Source organism: Lissotriton vulgaris, chromosome 4_1 (assembly GCF_964263255.1).
Source record: "Lissotriton vulgaris chromosome 4_1, aLisVul1.2, whole genome shotgun sequence".
Lineage (NCBI taxonomy): Eukaryota > Metazoa > Chordata > Amphibia > Caudata > Salamandridae > Lissotriton > Lissotriton vulgaris.
This window is the reverse complement of record NC_141691.1, coordinates 552,458,231-552,477,542: the sequence shown is the minus strand read 5'-3', so window position 1 is coordinate 552,477,542 and position 19,312 is coordinate 552,458,231. Positions and strand designations below refer to the sequence as shown.

At 47.2% G+C, this 19,312-nt stretch overlaps 1 protein-coding gene across 48 annotated transcripts in view; it reads left to right on the top strand.

Moving 5' to 3' along the window:
* CLASP2 (cytoplasmic linker associated protein 2) overlaps positions 1 to 19,312 on the top strand; it is a 1,795,600-nt gene that overhangs the window by 1,490,995 nt on the left and 285,293 nt on the right. The window lies entirely within an intron of this gene.

Sequence of the window (19,312 nt, the reverse complement as noted above, 5' to 3'; positions counted from 1 at the left end):
CACTTAACGTACTTAAACTTGCAAAATGTCAGTTGGCCAGATACTTCCCCGGAGAAAGAGCTTAACTCACCACCTGGTGAACCAGCAGTAGAAAGTGGCTCTTTTTCTTTAGTAATGTGAAGAGCAGCAGATGTGCTCATTTGAAATTGCCCCCTCTGAAAAATCAAAACACTTAACAAGCAGGAATTCTAAATTCAAGTCTGTCTTCAACTAAACCACTACTGACATTTTCTGAGGTCCTTGCAAAACTCTCATGGATACTTGGTCTAAGCCATGTTCAGCCCCTTTGATTAGCTGACCTTTGGCTTACCTCTGGGAACCCTGACTTTCTCTTAAAACACCCAACTCCTAAAAGCCTTGTGGTTCAGGCATCCATAAGTAAAGTCAACCCCAGTTCGTTTTGAATTGATGCCTTTGGTAACAAAATATTTTCTCTACTAGGCTAAGTTTACGATCCCTGAATGTGGTGTGCCTTCTGGGCAGGAATGCTAACTCCGTATGGGACCTGGCCAGCGAAATCTTCCCAGAGGACTTGAGAACTTCAGTGGCCTAAATTTGTCAGGGTGGGCAGGATACAACTACATATGTGTTGCGTACAGGCTTGAGTACCGTAGACTGCATAGGATGTGTTTTTGGCACACCAGGAGTGCCTAAATGCCATTCTTAGATGTGATCTATCGGATTTTCAGAGGCTGTCCAAGCATCCTCAATGCACATGCACTTCAGTGGATCTAGACTGTGAAAAAAGGCTCACTCTGCTAGAGCAATTCAAAGATAGTCTTGCCACAACTCTATCCTTTGGGTTAACCGTCCCCAACTAGCCAGTTGTATTGACAATATAGAAATTATTGATGCTCTTTCAGAGGCTTTGCTTACTATGAGAACGTGCCCTCTTTCTTGCATGGTATGCCCCCACTTTTTGCTGAATTGCTGATGTACTTTGACTGAGTGTGCCATGGGCTCCTGCCAATCAGGTACCCAGGACCTGTGTTCCTTCTCTAAAACTGCATTGAAGCCTAACCCAATTTCTCTAGGTGTGGAAGCAAGATGGCGGTCTGAAGCCGCCGCAGTGAGGACGCCTCCACTGGACCTCCCCGATCTCCGCGAGATCAGATGCCGATCAGCGTTACACTGAATGGAGCGGAGCAGAGCGGAGAAGAGACACTCGAGCAAGCGGAGTAGCGAAGCAGAGACTCGGGGGGATTCTCTACTTCTTGGATGACCCGTGTGCCCTTCGGAGAAAGGATCTTTTCTATTGCTGCAGTTAGCCGCTGCCGTTTTTCTTTCCTCGTCCACTGCCTGCTCTTTTGCTGGAACGGAACGGCGGAATCGGCGGGATTGACCGAGCAGGGGCGGAGTTGGCTGCAGAGCAATTCTGCGCTCCTAGGCGGCGGTCGCTGAAGGCGTTTTACTGCCTCCTCCTTTGCCTGCTCCTTTGCCGGGATTGAACGGGCGGAATCAGCGGTACTGACAGAGCGGGCGGAGTTGGCTGCTGAGCAATTCTGCGGGGGCGGAAAAAAGAAACACATTGACCTTGTACTCTTTTCAAACCGAGAGACGAAGCAGACGTGAAATACGCCAGTAGAACAGACGAAAGTGGCGAGAACAAGGAGTAAAAAACCGCTGGAAGGCAGCGCTACAATGGCCCCTAAAAATGCACCCAAGAACCCTCCTCGGCAGAATAAACTACACAAGGAGAGTACTGAAGGTAAACAGACTCCGGAGCCGGCTGCAATAACAAAAGAGGCAGTAGCAACAGTGCAAGCAGCGGTAGCGGTAATTGCGAAAACCCCAATAGCAGCTGCCAAATTAATTACCGGATCTCCCATCAACGCACAAGGCAAGCAAGGCGGTAAGCAAGTGTCCATTTGTCTACCAGTAGCTGTGGGTCCCAGAGGGGACGAACCAGTAGTAAATGCAACTAAAAATGTGATAGTGATAGGGAAAAGCAAAAGTGCCAACAGCAAAGCGTCCGTTAACTCTCTGGCTCTTTTCAGCCCTGGGGGACATAAGAACATAAGTACAAATAGCTCTAACACTAATAAAGACACTACTGCACCCCCCACAGCTTCCATAGCCATGACTACTACAGCCATCACAGCCGAAGCTAATTTAGCCCAACCAGGTGTTGATCCTGGGGGTCTTATTCAAAAGCCCGTAAAGAGATATCAAGCTAATGAGGGGTCAAGTAAGGCGGCACAGTTCCAGGATATGGATATTAATATGAGGAAAACTAATGTGACTGTTGAAGACGCTGAAGACGCAGTTTCTAAACTAACTGTTCAACCAAGCAACCAAAACTTAAGCTCCACAAACATAGATATAATAAGTGAGACTATTGTAAATGCAGGAAATACCCTATTTGGATCCTTATCTAGAAAAGGGGAGGACTCCGCTAAAATTGATGTATCAGGAGCTTCCGGTGTGGAGTCTAATGATGATGAATATGAGGATCTGGTTACCGAGGAAGGGGTTGAGGGTGATGAAAATGAGGATGATTCTGTTACAATCATGAATGGCAAGACTACCGGTCTACTTAAGAAGAGAGAAGGCAAAAGTTAAGACTAAAAAGGGCAGAAGCTTGAACTTTAACTCTATGTCATCGACACTAGCATCTGCAAGCGCTAGGGAGAAACTCTTGAAAGACCAGAGCCCATTACGTAAGTGGATACAAGCTAAAGGTGGTGTTAAAACCTTAGCTATGCGTCTCTCTGGTAATAGCCCCACGGAGGGTATGAGCAATACTAAGATACCTTCAGACTCTTTAACTACAGGTGTGCCAAGAGTGGTAGACGATGGTTCTGTCTTAGTTGCAATAGAAGGTGAGACAGCAGACTCGCCATCTCCTCTACCCTCTGTCTGTGCTGATTCAACCCAAGCTACCTTTTCGACACCATGTCCATCTGCGATACTAACTCTACCTCAAACGCCATGCCCGGTATCTGTAACAGCTCCTGCTGCCGCGGGTACTTCTTTGGATCTGATTTTGCAGACTCTTTTGGAGCATCGTCAAGAGGTACTGCACAACTTCTCTCAGCTAAGGGAAGATAATTGCAAAATGCAGAATTGTCAGCAGGATGTCACATGTAGACTACATAATGTTACAGAGGAGATAGTCGAAATCCAACAGAGGATTGTTACGGTTGAAGAAACTTTGGCTACCACGGTTGTTTCTTCAGGGTGCCAGGACAAAGACATTGTAATGCTTACAAATAAAGTCAAAGACTTGGAAAATCACCTAAGGCGCCAGAATCTGCGCTTTTTTGGAGTTCCCGAGGGATCAGAAGGGGCCGACGCTCGGGCGTACATGGTCAAGCTACTGCATAAAGCCTTTCCAGATCTCTCTGATTGGGATTGGGACTCCCAAGTACAGAGAGCTCACAGATTGCCCATGTTCGCTAAAAACAAGGATAGCAGATTTCCAAGGCCCATCCTGATCTATCTGGGGAATTTTCTACTGAGACAAGCAATTTCCATCAAGGCTAGACCTAACACTCCAGTGACGGTATATAATGTTACGTTTTTCACGAAGTCCGACTTGAGCAAGGCCACAATGGACAAGCGGTGGGAACTGAGAAAATTGATAGATCCTTTGAAATCGAAGGGGGTGGTGGTCTATCTACAAGAACCTGCTAGGCTCAAAATCATAAAGTCAGGACACACCCGCATATTTAATGATTTCAAGGAGGCCGAACAATTTCTCGCATCATTAGCAGCCGATCGCTAAAAATACCAGAAGTACTGCACTTTATTATTTAAAGAGACTTTATTGGTTATTTTGCTTCTCTTTTTTTTTCTCTCTTTTTGCAAGTTGATACTATTATATGACTTTTTTCTCTACTCCGATAATACGATACTTAAGTATGTATGATTGAATGCGGAGGGGGAGGATCCTTGGAGGGTCCACACTGTCTCGCTGCCCAACCAGCGGCAGCAGAAGATAGGGTTAGGCTTCCGGGTAGGTACAGGGTGGGGGGAGGGACTTAGTTCTAGACCTGGGGGTGGTTGTGGGAGGGGAGTGGGGTTAATTAACAAGGGTATCGCAGGCAGGTACGACGCTTGCTACAAATTTATAATTTCAGAATGGGTATATATATCATTAGAAGCGGTTATTCAGAACATTTCTGAATTAAGAAATGTGTCAAGTTAACTGTCTTGCATGGAACATATCAGGGCTTAATAATAGGAGTAAAAGGCAGCTTGTATTTGAAGAGTTAAGGATGTATAACCCTCACTTGGCACTGCTAAATGAAACACATATAAGATATCGAGACAGGAAAATGCTGGTGCAAGGGGGGTATGAGCTCTAAATGCCTCGATACGTGGGGTAACTATACTAAAGAAAAAAACATTCAAGGTTGAGGTTAATAGGGTAGCATCTGACAAAGCGGGTAGATGGGTCATCGCTCAAATCACGCTATCAGCTCTTAAATACACCATATGTGCCGTATATGGGTCCAATCATGATGATGCTGCAGTCTTTGATTGTTTAAATATAGAAAAACTAGGGTGGGAGGGAGAGATATTAATCATGGGGGATTTCAACTGTGTTATAAACTACGCAATAGACACGACCAAGAGTACCCCCTCACAGCGAATGTGTAAGACTAGGTCATCCATTTTAGAGCTGGCCCGTATACATAAATTAAAAGATGTCTGGAGACAGCTACACCCTACATTGGCGGGATACACCTACTATTCTATACCTCATAAAATATATTCCCGTATAGATATGGCCTGGGCAACGAGCCAAATCATCAATGGCTGTAAAATGGAGATCTGCCCAAAGGTAACGTCGGATCATAACCCCATAATGGTAATTTTTAAGGTACTTTCTTCAAAGAAAGAACCCAGGCTATTTTCTTTTCCCAGACACCTCTTATCTGATAACACATTCATTCCTTTACTGAAAGCTCACATAAAGGAATTTTTAGAGTTTAATATTGATTCAACTAAAATCACTTTAGTTTGGGACTGTTGTAAGGCCAGTATTAGAGGATTGGCACAGCAATATATTATTCAGCAGAATTTCAATCAGAAAACAGAGACTCAATGCTTAATTTCAGGAATTAGAGGACTAGAACAACACCTGGCCGAGATTGCTAGAAAAGAAAGTGCAGGAGCCCCTCATAATTTAAAGAAGGACAGACTTATACTTAAAATAACTATGTTGCGATGCGAGACTAAAAAATTCTTAAGAGATAAAGTTACTGCTAAACTACACAAATATAAAATTACACAGTATGAGAGCGGTGACAGAATAGGAAAGATACTTGCCTATAAAATAGCCGACGAACGAGCCACCTCTCTAATTAAGAGCATAAAAGGAACAGAAGGTACTATTTATACTCGACCTGATAAGATACTGCAGCAATTCGCTGATTACTACACTAAGCTGTATACCCCTGAGAGTGTGCCCTCAACTGATCTGGTGGAGAATTATATCAGAAACAACTGGCAATCGGAGAATGATTCGATAGGTATGGAAGAGTTAGAAAAAGACTATACTGAGGAAGAATTAAAATTAGGCATTTTCTCCCTCCCATCTGGAAAGGCTGCCGGTGATGACACCCTCCCTATTGAAATTTATAAATTATGCTGGGAAGAACTGGTGCCTGTACTTTGTTTGGTTATTAATCAGATTGTTACAGATGATGGGGCCCCGTCATCTTGGAACACCGCCAAAATTATATTTTTCTTAAAAAAGAATAAAACTCCTACGGAATGCGGATCTTACCGCCCAATCTCTTTGATTAATGCTGATGCCAAGGTGTTTGCCAAATTACTAGCCTTGAGACTGTCCCCTATTATGCCGAGATTGGTTAGCAAACATCAGCATGGTTTTGTAACAGGTAGAGATACGACGCAGCATGTAAATACGGCCATCACTGTGCTTGACATGGCCGCAGTTAACTCAATCCCACTCGGTATTATACTACTTGACGCTGAAAAAGCTTTTGACCGAGTGGGGTGGGATTACCTGTGGTCAGTTTTGAAAGCAATGGGGCTTAAAAGCAAGTTTATCACAAAGATAAAAGCACTTTACTATTTACCTAATGCATTAATTGGATACGACTGCCTACTCTCTACCAAATTTCCCATAAGAAGAGGAACTCGACAGGGTTGCCCTTTATCACCCCTTCTATTTGCCCTCTCTATGGAGCCTTTTATTAATGCCATACAGCTTCAAGTTATGATAAAACCATTTACATTTGGGGCAAACTCTCTTAAAATAACAGCATACGCCGATGATCTGGCAGTATATACAAGCGATGTGACTGAATCCGTGTTAGGTATAGTTAAAGAGGCAGAAATCTTTGGAAAAGTTTCGGGGTATAAGCTAAACCTAGACAAAACCCAAATTATAGCCAACTACAAACCGCCAATACCTGTAATGGGAGTATGCTATGCTGCTACCTACCTAGGCATTAAGCTAACATCTAATATAAGGGAAATTATTTTACTGAACTATGATGCTTTATTAAAAGAAACTGAGGCCCTCCTTAAAAAATGGCATGAGGTACTTTTAAATCTCATCGGGAGAATCAACCTTATTAAAATGAACATTTTGCCAAAATTGTTATACTTATTTAGATGTATACCGTTGAAAATAAACACAGTCTTTTTCAGAAAACTAGATGGCATACTGGGCAGCTTCATTTGGGGTTATAAAAAGAACAGAAGAGCACTTTCCTCTCTGAAACTCCCATTTATAAAAGGAGGACTTAACTTCCCAGATTTCCGATTATATTATTTTGCATCATTTTTGGGGCGGCTACAGAGCTTGTTTAATTCCAGCAACCCATACTTTTTCCATCAATTTATGTTGGGGCCAGATTGCTTGCAGTTTTTGGCTAGAAGTAATGACCCAAATTACTTCAAAAGAGTGAGGTTCAAGACCACAAAGGACATGATTAACATTTGGAGGATACTTATGAATCAGAATAAGCTATCATTTTATCATCCTCTTAAAAGCCTATGGAACAACCCAGGTTTACCTAGCATTTTTTCTGACTCTGGGTGTAAAATATGGGCGAGTCAAGGTATATTGAAACTTGGGGCTCTTTACGGCTCTTCAGGTTTCTTGGAGTTCGAAACATTACGGGTTCGAGGCATGTGGGCTGCTGAATTCATATCTGTGCATAGTCCGCCACCTAGTGTTGGGTCCGGATGATTGCACATTGTTGTCCTGGAAGAGTCTTCGAAGTATCACGAGATAGGTGGCTCCTCCCCTGGACTACAGTGCGCATGGGCATCGCCTCCATCCCCAGATTGTTTTTTTCCGCCATCGGGTTCGGATGTGTTTTCGGTTCCCTCTATCGGAACCGACAGTTGTTCTACTTTTAATCGAGACCAAAAGGTCTTTAGGCTGGGCGTCGGTATAGTTGCGTTCGGGTTTCTTACTGACTCTCAGCTCCGATCTCCTACTGCCCTTCCACGTGCTTTCGACGCGGACGGGCCTACACTACACCCTTTGCTATGGAGCGGACTCCATTCAAGAAGTGTCCGCTGTGTCACTCTAAATATTCGCACCTCGACGTGCACCCCGTGTGCAATACATGCTTGTCACCAGATCACCGTGAAGACACCTGCATGGCGTGTTCGAAGTTTAGGAGTAAGAAAACTTTGAAGATTCGCCGGGCTAATCGACTCCAGGCTCAGTTGTCGGCTTCGGCACCCCCACCTGATGATATCTTCCAGGAATCTGTCGAGGAAGAAGACGACGTACAAGGGTCGGACTCTAACCCCGCGTCCGAGGAAGAGACCTACGACGCGGATGAGGAGGCCTACGACGAAGTCTCCGGCGAGGTAGGGGACGACGAACTGGCTTGTGCCACAATGGGAGATAGCTCGGAGGAAGAGCATCCCCAACCAGACTCCGGGGTTACTCCCCGTCATACGGCCCAGGTCAAGGGATCGCCTTCGGGCCTTACCCAAGATCTAACTATGAGTCCTACGTCCCCGCCTCCGGGCCCGGTCACGGACATTTCTAACACGAAAACGAAAGTGAAGCCAACTGGTCCCGCACCCTCGGATGCGAAACCGAAACCGAAAGTGGCGTTGGTGAAGAAGGTTCTGGAGGCGTCAACTTCCACGAAACCCAAAATGGCCGACTTGAAGAGCCACGCCAAAATGGCCGACCAGAAGAGCCGTGCCAAAATGGCCGACCCGAAGCCCTCTGGGTCGGCGCCGAAGGTGAAGGCATCCGACGCGGCTGCGTCGGCACCGAAAGGGGTCGCGGACCCGAAGACGGCTTCGAAGAAGCGTCACGCCGACGGTGCGCCAGGCCATGGGGCGTCGGCACCGAAGAAGAGGCCTACCGGCGACCGGGCTCTCGGAGACGAAGAGTCGCTCGAGGCGGTTCAGCCCTCGGCCTCCCTTACAAAGAAGGTGGGGGAATCCTTAAAGCGGATCCAACAGTCCTCTGTGGTTTCCAGCCAGGACACTGTAGTGCCTAGGCCCACGCCGAAGCCTGCCAAGGACCAAACGCCCATTCGTTTTACCCTTCCTCCCAAGTCGGCGCCGAAGGCCTTCGCGCCTAAGCAGAGCGGACACTCTCAGGAAGTATTGACGCCGAAGGCTGCCTTGGTGGTGTCGAAGCTTCGGCTCCAGCCGCTTGCGGTGGAGGAACGTCGTGAGGTGATCATCGACGCCAACACCGGAAAATTGTCGCTCCTCAAACGAAAGATTACGTCGGAGCCGGCCTTGGAACCTTTTAGGATTCCACTCAAGAACAAAAGGTACTCTGCGGACTCTTCGGCTCTGATGGAATCTCTGTCTCCACAAGCCCTGGAACACTCGCCGGCCCATTCCCCCGTGCCTGATGTGGACGAGGAAGAGGCCGAGTACAACTATCCTGCGTACTCGGATCCGGAAGAGGAGCAGGTGCCCTGGACAGCAGGAGGCGACACAGACGACCCGCAGTCGGGGCAGGACACTCAACTTTTCGCCGCAAAGACGTCCCCGACAGAGGACTCGGCGGCATTCAATGCATTAATAGAGAGAGCTGCAGCGAACCATGACGTCGAACTGCACTCAGACCCCGTGGATGCGGACTTCTTAGTCGACACCTTCTCGGTAGCCGAAAAACAAGTCAAGACACTACCAATGCTTAAAGGGGTGCTGAAGCATGCACAGGAGGTGTTCAAGGAGCCCACCCGGGCGGTCAATCCTCGCATCGACAGGAAATATAAAGCGGCGCCCACGGATCCCACCTATATTAAGGGACACTTGCCATTGGACTCCCTGGTGGTGTCCAACGCTCGAAAGAGGGCGAATTCGCAGACTACTGGTGATGCTCCTCCCCCAGACAAAGAGTCCAAGATCTTTGAGGCATCAGGCAAACGCATTGCTGCACAGGCAGCGAACATATGGAGGATCTCTAACACTCAAGCCCTGCTTGCACGTTATGATAGGGCCCATTATGACACATTAGAGGCCATACTGCAACACTTGCCTGACCAATACAAGGAGGCGGGGGAGATGCTCATTCAGGAGGGCAAACTCATTACAAATGCATCCATCAAATGTGCCCTAGATGTGGCAGACACTGCCTCCAGGGCTATCAATACAAGCGTGTTACTTAGACGCCATGCCTGGCTTCGAATTTCTGGGTTCAAACCCGACATACAAACCACAATACTGGGTCAGTCAGTGAATCCTGACCATCTGTTCGGCCCTGAGGTGGATGCCTCCCTAGAAAAGATTAAAAAAGATACCGAAACTGCCAAGTCTATGGGGGCTTTACAAAGTCAGCAGTTTCGGGGTGGTTCCTTTCGCCGCTCCAATTCAAGAGGCACCTCGAGAGGCCAGGCATCCCAGTCCACGCAATACTACAAGGGTAACACCCAGTCCTCGTATAACAACAACAAGGGCAGGGGTGGCTACAGAGGCAATAATATCAAAGGCAGGGGACGTGGAAACAATGCCTCCAGGTCCACCTCCTCCAACAAGCAGTGACGTCTTGTCACTTCCCCCCGATCACACGACACCTGTCGGGGGGAGACTCCAGCAGTTCCTGCCGGCGTGGAGGTCCATCACCACGGACAGGTGGGTGAGGTCTCTTATCCAGTACGGGTACTGTCTAGAACTTACGTCCATTCCACCAGACATACCGCCAAGAAGCCGTGCTATGTCCGGCGAGCACTTGACCTTGTTGCAGCAAGAAGTACTGGTCATGCTGCAAAAAGGGGCGATAGAGCTCGTTCCATTGCAAGAACGGGGAACGGGGGTTTACTCCCTGTATTTTCTGATCCCCAAAAAGGACGGATCGCTCAGGCCGATCTTGGACCTCAGGCCCCTGAACTGGTACATCAACTCGGAGCACTTCCATATGCTCACATTGCAGCAGGTGCTTCCCCTGCTTCAACAGGGGGACTTCCTAGCAACGCTGGATCTGAAGGATGCCTATTTCCACATTCCCCTGCATCCTTCCCACAGAAAGTATCTCAGATTCACGATCTTAGACCAGCATTACCAGTTCAGAGTCCTGCCGTTCGGGGTCACCACGGCACCAAGAGTCTTCACCAAATGTCTAGCGACTGTGGCGGCGCATCTCCGTCGCCAGCACGTCCATGTCTTTCCATACCTAGACGACTGGCTTATTCAGGCAAAGACAGAACGGCAGTGCGTAGACCACGTGTCACGCACCATTCACCTCCTGCACGATCTGGGATTCTCTCTGAACTACCCAAAGTCCCATCTCCAGCCCGCCCACGTGCGACAGTATCTGGGCGCGACAATCGATACTCTGGCAGCCACTGCGCAGCCGAGTTCAGTGAGAATCGCCAGTATCCAGGCGCTGATCCAACGATTCAGACCCCAACACTCGCTTCCAGCGAAGGTGTTCATGCAGTTGATAGGCATGATGGCCTCCTGCATCTCCATTGTCCCGCACGCGAGACTACATATGCGTCCGCTTCAGGAGTGCCTGGCACGTCAGTGGACTCAGGCTCATGGGCAACTGACAGACCTAGTGTTGGTGAGCGGTCGGGCGTACAACTCTCTGCATTGGTGGAATCCACAAAACCTTTGCAAGGGCCGACCATTCCAAGAGCCTGTCCCACAGATCATCCTGACAACAGACGCCTCTCTCCAGGGATGGGGAGCGCATGTACTCCACTACACTGTGCAGGGACTATGGACACTTCAGCAAAGGAAGATGCACATCAATGTGTTGGAACTGATGGCAATCTTCATGGCCTTAAAGGCGTTCAAAGTACATCTGTGCAACAAGGTCGTGTTGATCCGGACGGACAACATGACGGCCATGTACTACATCCAGAAGCAGGGAGGTACACACTCTCCACAGCTGTCTCATCTGGCTCAGAGCATGTGGAAGTGGGCCATTCAGAGGAACATCTTCCTCATGGCGGAGCATCTCCCGGGCAAGGACAATCAAATGGCGGATCTGCTCAGCAGACACAGCCATCAAATGCACGAGTGGGAGATACATCCATCAGTACTCCAACCGTACTTCCAAAAGTGGGGTCATCCAGAGATAGACCTGTTCGCCACAAAGGAGAACGCAAAATGCCAAAGCTTCGCCGCCAGGTTCCCACACCCCCAATCACAGGGCAATGCGATGTGGATGAACTGGTCAGGCAGATTTGCGTACGCTTTTCCCCCAGCACCTCTGATACCGCTGGTGGCACGCAAGCTCAGACAACACTCGATGACGCTCATCCTGGTTGCTCCAACGTGGGCTCGCCAACCATGGTACACCACGTTTCTGGAACTCTCCGTGGTACCGCATCAAAGGCTTCATCTCACTCCCAGCCTTCTGACGCAGAGCCATGGCGACATTCAGCACCCAGATCCGCAACAGCTCAACCTGGCGATCTGGCTCCTGAAGTCCTAGAGTTTGGCTACCTCAATCTTCCTCCCGATTGCATGGACATCATTCGGGAGGCAAGGAAGCCCACTACCAGAGCTTGTTATGCGGCTAAATGGAAGAGGTTTGTCATCTACTGTGTAGACCACAGCATTGACCCGCTAGATGCTTCCATTCAGAACATCATATGTTACCTCTTTCACCTGTATCGATGTAATCTAGCGTACTCTTCCATCCGCATTCACCTGTCTGCTATGGCAGCATACCTCCAGAATAGGCAGCACCTGTCTCTCTTTAAGGTCCCTGCTATCAAGGCTTTTCTGGAAGGACTCAAAAGGGTCATTCCACCAAGGACTCCACCAGCTCCAGAATGGAACCTCAATGTGGTTCTTACAAGGCTGATGGGTCCTCCCTTTGAGCCACTGCACTCTTGTGAACTCCAGTTTTTGACTTGGAAGGTTGCGTTCTTAGTAGCAATTACATCGCTACGGAGGGTAAGCGAGCTGCAGGCGCTCACCATCCAAGAACCTTTCTTCCAAGTACATGCTAATAGGGTGGTGCTCCGCACTAACCCTAAATTCTTACCCAAAGTGGTCTCACAGTTCCACATGAACCAAACAATTGAATTGCCGGTGTTTTTCCAAAACCCAGAGACGCTGGCGGAGCGCATGCTCCACACTCTTGATGTGAAAAGGGCCTTGATGTACTATGTGGACAGGACAAAAGATTTCCGCAAAACCAAACAACTTTTTGTCGCTTTTGCCACACAACACAAGGGAAATGCAATCTCCAAAGCAGGAATCGCTAGATGGATAGTAAAGTGCATTCAGATCTGCTACGCTAAAGCTAAGCGCACTCTCACTATCCCACCAAGGGCCCACTCCACTAGGAAGTTGGGGGCCTCTATGGCTTTCTTAGGTAACATTCCCTTAGAAGACATCTGTAGAGCAGCCACATGGTCTACCACTCATACTTTCACTAAGCACTACTGTGTAGACGTGCATTCAAAACAACAGGCAGCTGTTGGTCAGGCTGTTCTAAAAACACTTTTTCAGACTGCTGCAGCTGGCACGGGCGGCCGCCGCTAATGGAGGGACTGCTATGTATTCTATGCACAGATATTAATTCAGCAGCCCACATGCCTCGAACTGCAAATGCTACTTACCAGTATGCATCTGTTCTTGGCATGTAGGGCTGCTGACATTCATATCGCCCACCCTCCTGCCCGGCGCCTGTAGCAGCTGCAGTATGTATTCATTTACACACATATGCTCATAGCATGGTCATCACTCACTTCTTCACTCCATCTCTGCCAATGGCTAAAAACAATCTGGGGATGGAGGCGATGCCCATGCGCACTGTAGTCCAGGGGAGGAGCCACCTATCTCGTGATACTTCGAAGACTCTTCCAGGACAACAATGTGCAATCATCCGGACCCAACACTAGGTGGCGGACTATGCACAGATATGAATGTCAGCAGCCCTACATGCCAAGAACAGATGCATACTGGTAAGTAGCATTTGCATTATTATATAAACTACCAGAACACACTTATTTTAAATATGTACAAATTCGTGATTTTCTTGGAAGAAAATTAAAACTGAAAGAGATTCTGGATTCGGATTTCTGGCAATTCCTGTACAAGGGAGAGGAACACCAAAAAGTAACTATTAGCGAGGGATATAAGTGCCTTACTGAAAATAAACAAGATGAGTGTCCAAAAATAGCAGAGAAATGGGCCTTATGCTTTCCCATAGGTATCACCTCGAATGAAATATCATGCTCTTTAAAGAAAATTGATACACTAGTCCACTCTTCAAGTTTAAAACTGCAAGCATATAAATCAATATGTCAACTTTATCACACTCCTCTACAAATAAGCAAATGGTCCCCGAATAATGCCTTTAATGATCGAACCAAATGCCCAAAATGCCACCTACAGGCTGCTGATCTAGAACACATGTTGGTCCTTTGTCCCACGCTAGTTTCGTTCTGGGACAGTATAGGAAAGATACTGAGATTGAAATTGTTAATTGATGCACCTTTAACATCTGAAATGATTCTGTTAGGTATACAGCCCAATCCTACACCTTTTCAAGATCTCATTTTTATTGTGCTGGCATGTGCAAGGCTAGTCCTGGCTAGAGCTTGGATAGCTGATCAAGCACCTAATGCGAATGAATGGTGGTGTTTGGTTAAAGAGATACATCATATGGAGCTATCTCTAGCCAGAAAAAGAGGAGTGAAAGCAATGATTAAAGTAAAGAGAATATGGGGAGGCTTGTTTTATACATCCAAAACTAATTAACTTGATTTGAAGCTATGTCTAACTCTAATTTAGATAAGATTGTATTTATTTGTGTAAATACTTCCTGTATTGTATTTATATGCCCGTCTGAGTATTGCTTATTATTTACAAGTTTTGGTAAACTGCTTTATGTAATATTTTTGTAGACACTGGAAGTTATGTACAACAACATTCTGTTTATTCTGTTTAAATCTGCCTGTGATACCCACAAATAAAAAAATGTTAAAATAAATAAATAAATAAACCCAATTGGCATCTCTGGCCATATGTCAGCCCCTGGTAAATGGTACCCAGGGCACGGTGACCAGAGAAGGCCCTAAGGACTGCAGCACTTATTGTGCCACACTTAGAGGCCCTGTGCCCTGACACGCACACACTGCCTTGGGAGGCTGCGTGTCTTGGTGCAGAACTAAACTAAGAGTCGACATGGCAGACATCCCCGTGTGCCATGCCCACACAACACTGCCCTGGCATACATCAGTCACCCCTATACCTGGATGCCCTTTGCCAGTGGTGAGGGTACAGGTGCATAATCCATGTACCCGTATAGTACCCAGGTCGATTCCTGGGCACTGTAGGTGCAGTGCTGCCATTAAGAGTATATGGTGCTGGAAGATTGTCATTACGAACTCCACAGCACCATAATGGCTACACTGAAGACTGAGAAGTTTGGTATCACATTGAACCCACACTGATGCTAGTGTGGGATTTATTGTAAAATGCACGACAGAGGGCATCTTAGAGATGCTTCCTGAAACTCGACCACCTCCCAGTGACCTGACGAGTGGCTGCCAAGGCTGCCACCCCCAGACATGTTTCTAAACCTCTGGGTCGAGAGCTTGCCACTCTCCGGGGCCTGAAACAATGCACATCCTGGGACAAGGTGCCAAGCCTCCTTCCCCATGATGGGTAGGGTTCACGAAGGAGAAGCTTCAAAGGCATACCGCCTTTGTGAGCCTCTCCAGACCACTTGCTGTACTCCGCAACTGGTCCCCACTGGTTCTACCCCCCACTTTGGGCGGGAGACCCGGCGGGAAAAACAAAGTGAGGAATAGAGGTGTGCCCACATCTGCCAACTCCACTTCTAGGGTGGGGGAGGCGAGGTGAAGCGCAACCTCGAGTCCCTGCCATCTTGAAGATAGGGGGACCCAGCCAACCAGGGACAGGCTCCTGCCCCCCTCCCACTGGAGAGTGGCAGAATAGGGGGTGTACCCACCCCAGGGAAGGGACCCAATGGTCCCTGCCCTTACCTACCTGTAAACGCCCACAAATTTAGTATTCAGGGGCACCCAGAACCTTCCTTCCTCAGATCCTGATTGCAAAACTACAAGAAGAACAAGAAAAAAGAAGACCTGCCTTGCAGCTGCTAACAAGAGGACAACACCAACTGACTTGGCCCCAGCCCTACCGGCCTGTCGACCCTCGAACCTGCTCCTGCTAAACCCCGGCATCTCCTGTGGTCAGCAACCTCAAAAACCCCAGAAGACCTGACTACCTTGTTCAACCAAACACTGGGACTCCTACAAGCAGTGATTCTGCTCAAACATCTACAACTCCTGGTGCCAGCCAGGAACCGCGAATCCAGCACATTCCGAGCCCGGCCTATGCCAAAGTGAACAAAGACCACGAGGATTTCCCCCGGCGACTGTGACCAAGAATCCAGCACCCAAGGACTCCCCCCGACGCTCCTGACGACGCCTGCAGCCTCAACACTTATCTGTTCCTTTTCTGCCTAGAGCATACTCCGTCTTGGAGTGTATGTATCCTTTAATGATGTTGAAATACTCACTTTAAGATCAGTATGTATATATATATATACCATATGCAAACAAGCATTTGCAATGCAATTGGTCTCACCTTTGGGGCCTTATAAGTATTTAGCCATGCAGCACATTTTTTGCAGTTGGTTGGCCAGTAGCGGTTCCACCGGGAATGGAAACAGTGCTCTAAAACGGCCATGCTCCAACCGTGACCAGCAGGGTGTAAGATTTCCTGACGCCTAAAGACACACCTGCACCCGGCGCCCCGTGGCCCCCTGTGCCCAACTCCTGGGTGTCTACCCAACCTACAGCTTCCCAACTTACCCCTCGAAGTGGTGGTCGCACCTGAAGAATCACTGTCCCCGAGCTAGCAGCCTTTGTTCGTCACTCCGCTTTTCCATTAAAATCCATTGGGAGCCCGGCGGCCCAAAAGCACCCTTCACCCAGCCTCCCCAGTGACTCTGGGAGTGCACCATCTGTTCTGTTCGACATCCCCACTTGCCCTGAGCAAGTGACCAGGAGTTCCACTCTCACAGCTGTGTGGCCTGCCTGCTAACATTGGGCCTACTCTCTCTGCACCCGGCTGCCCCTGTGCCGCTGAGGGTGTAACTACAGTACCTACCTGAACCTGGGAGACCCCTGACTCTTACCCAAGAACCTTAACTCTGCCAGTCGAGTACTTACCTGAAAGCTGATAACTTACATTTTCTCCATAGGGTAACTTTGACTGGTTTTCACTTGGAAATTCTTCTAAGTGTCGAGTTTTGAAACTTTGAAATATTCACAAAAAATTGTCCGATAAACAAAAACGAAATTACTCACCTGTTACCAGGAGAGATCCCAGTTCTGGATCTTAGCACCCAGCACTGACCAGAAGAAGTGAAAATAACTGTGATTTTCCGATAACCTGATTTTCCTCCATAGAATAACATTGGCTATTTTTTGACAGAAATTCTTCTAAGTGGTGATTTTTTAAACATACACATATTCCTTAGAAATCGCCTTTTTAACAAAAACGATTTCCTTCAACTGTTTTCAGGAGGTGCACCAGGGCTGAATCCAGGATCCAGCCCTGAGTAAGAAAAACGTACGTAAAGTAATTGATATTGCAATTTACTTATAATTCCCATTGAGCTCGATGTGACTATTGTGTTAAGTTTGTGTTGCATATTGCAACAACTGTATCTATTGCATCTAAAAGTCTATTGCTCATTGAAAGTATTCAACTGTAGCATCTCATTCTGAGAAAGTATTTTTATACCAGCCTGTGGTTCTAAAATAAAATAACAAGTATATTTTTAATACAAAACAATTGGCCTAGAGTTCAGTTCTTGAGTGTGTGAGACCATCTGCTGAGTGAGTGTGTACATCAAATGCTTTACACTGTCCTCTGATACTGCCTTACTACTCGACCAAGCTACCACTTTGTAGAGTAAGGTTCTATCTAACTTTAACCTCTGCCAAACCTCTGGGGACTGCTGGACTCTGTGCACACTGTACCTTACTTTGGGGTAGTATATACAGAGCCACTTTCTTGAACTTACCAGCAGCATCAACCTTACCCTCCCAGTGCAGCAACAAATGTAGATATTTCAGTCTAGACGCATTGGTGGCAGTCAAGGTATGGACAGTGATCCTCTGACTCTTGCTTCGTTGCTGCATTCGGTTACCAAGCTGCTTTAATTTTCCTTCCTGGCCCTATAACCTTAATCCTCCCAAGTCTTCGGCCTGCCCTGTCAACCTCTCCAGCATGAGACAGCTAGGTTTTTCACATTGTTCAAAGGGGCTGTGTCTCGCCATTCCTTTTGTACCAACCACTAATGCGTTTATTGGTGTACCACACCTCTGTGTTTGTGAACAAACCCAATCTCGTGGTGGTCATAGTAACCATTAAGCGGGTGCTGGACTCTGAGAGGGGTAAGGTGTCCTGTTGTGGTACATCCTCAAGACAAAAAAGGATGGAGGCCTCCGGCCTCTCATTTCTCCAAGTTACTGCTGTAACCAGAGAATACTGAGACCCTTGAGATCAATGATGTGTTGTGGAGTTTGCGGGATCTCATAAAGTTAGTAGATATCATCCACATAAAATAAGGCCTTGTGTTCAGCTGCCGGAGTGGGGATGCCCTTAATGTTTGTAATCTGTCTGATAGCAATCACGACTGGCTTAAGAGCAAGTACAAAAATGCAGCTGAAAATGTGTCCTCAGTACACATTTCAGTCATTACTTGCCCTGCCTCGAGTTCTGATCAACCCTCTCTCTTTAAATCACTGGTTGTGATGCATTTTTTTAGTAGCCTGGTGCATATGTTTCCTCACCCCTCAATATCATTCGCCATCGCTCTGTGGATCCTGAATCTAGTCCAGACTTTCTTTATGTGCATGTCCTTTGAGCCTATGCATAGTTGATCACTACGACATTTGACATTCAATACAGTCTTTCTTATAGCCATCACCTTTGCGCACCTTGTAAGAGAACTACTGTCTCTCTCCATGCTGCCTCCCAGCGCCATTTCTTCTAGGACAAATTGGTGCTGAGAACTTGGGCTGCCTTCTTGCCAAGATGGTATTACCCTTCTCGGTCAATCAACTGATTACCATACCAACTTTTTTCTCTGTGCTTCACCCCTCAAAAGAAGAAGATAGGCTCCATCAGCTTGACCCTATGAGAGGTTTGAGTTTCTACGTTAACCATACAAGACCAACGTGTAGATCTTCTCATTGGGGATTCAGAGGAACCAAGGAAGGCAACGTGGTGCAGATAAGGAATCTTGCAAGGCGGATAGTATTCTGGCTCTGAATCTGTTGAAAGCTGGCAAAGTGGAACCTTCAGAAGCCCCGAGGGCTCATTCCACAAGGGCTATGGCTGCAATGGCAAGGGCCGTCTAGACATCTGCCAGGCTGTAACATAAGCACACTTTCACAAAACACTACTCCCTTGGCCGCGAGTTCCAACTGGAGGCCTTTTTTTCCTACTTGGTCCTGCAAGATTTCCTACTCAGAGCCCACTCCCCGTGTCCGTCACCTTTTGGAGGTATTGCTGTGGTATCTATTCTAACTAAGAAAAACCTGTGGTTAGAATAATCAGTAAGAAGAATGAGTTACTTACCTTCGGCAATTCCCTTTCCCGTGGGTACTCTTATCTAACTACAGATTGTGGAAATCATGTCTGTAGCCTGAATTTCAGAAATTAGATAGTGCATGTATCCCTAAAAATGTACTTTCAGGTTTACTCCATGGAAATATATTGTTTTTTCAGAGTTCTATATGAACCAAAAGATACACTGCCATACCTTCTCTCTTAAACTTTAGGCTGGGCCTTTATTTGGCCCATAGCTTTAGGCCACTGGAAATTGGATCCAACATTTAAAGTATTGTATGAACTGATAGGTGCAGGATGGCATTAAAGGCCA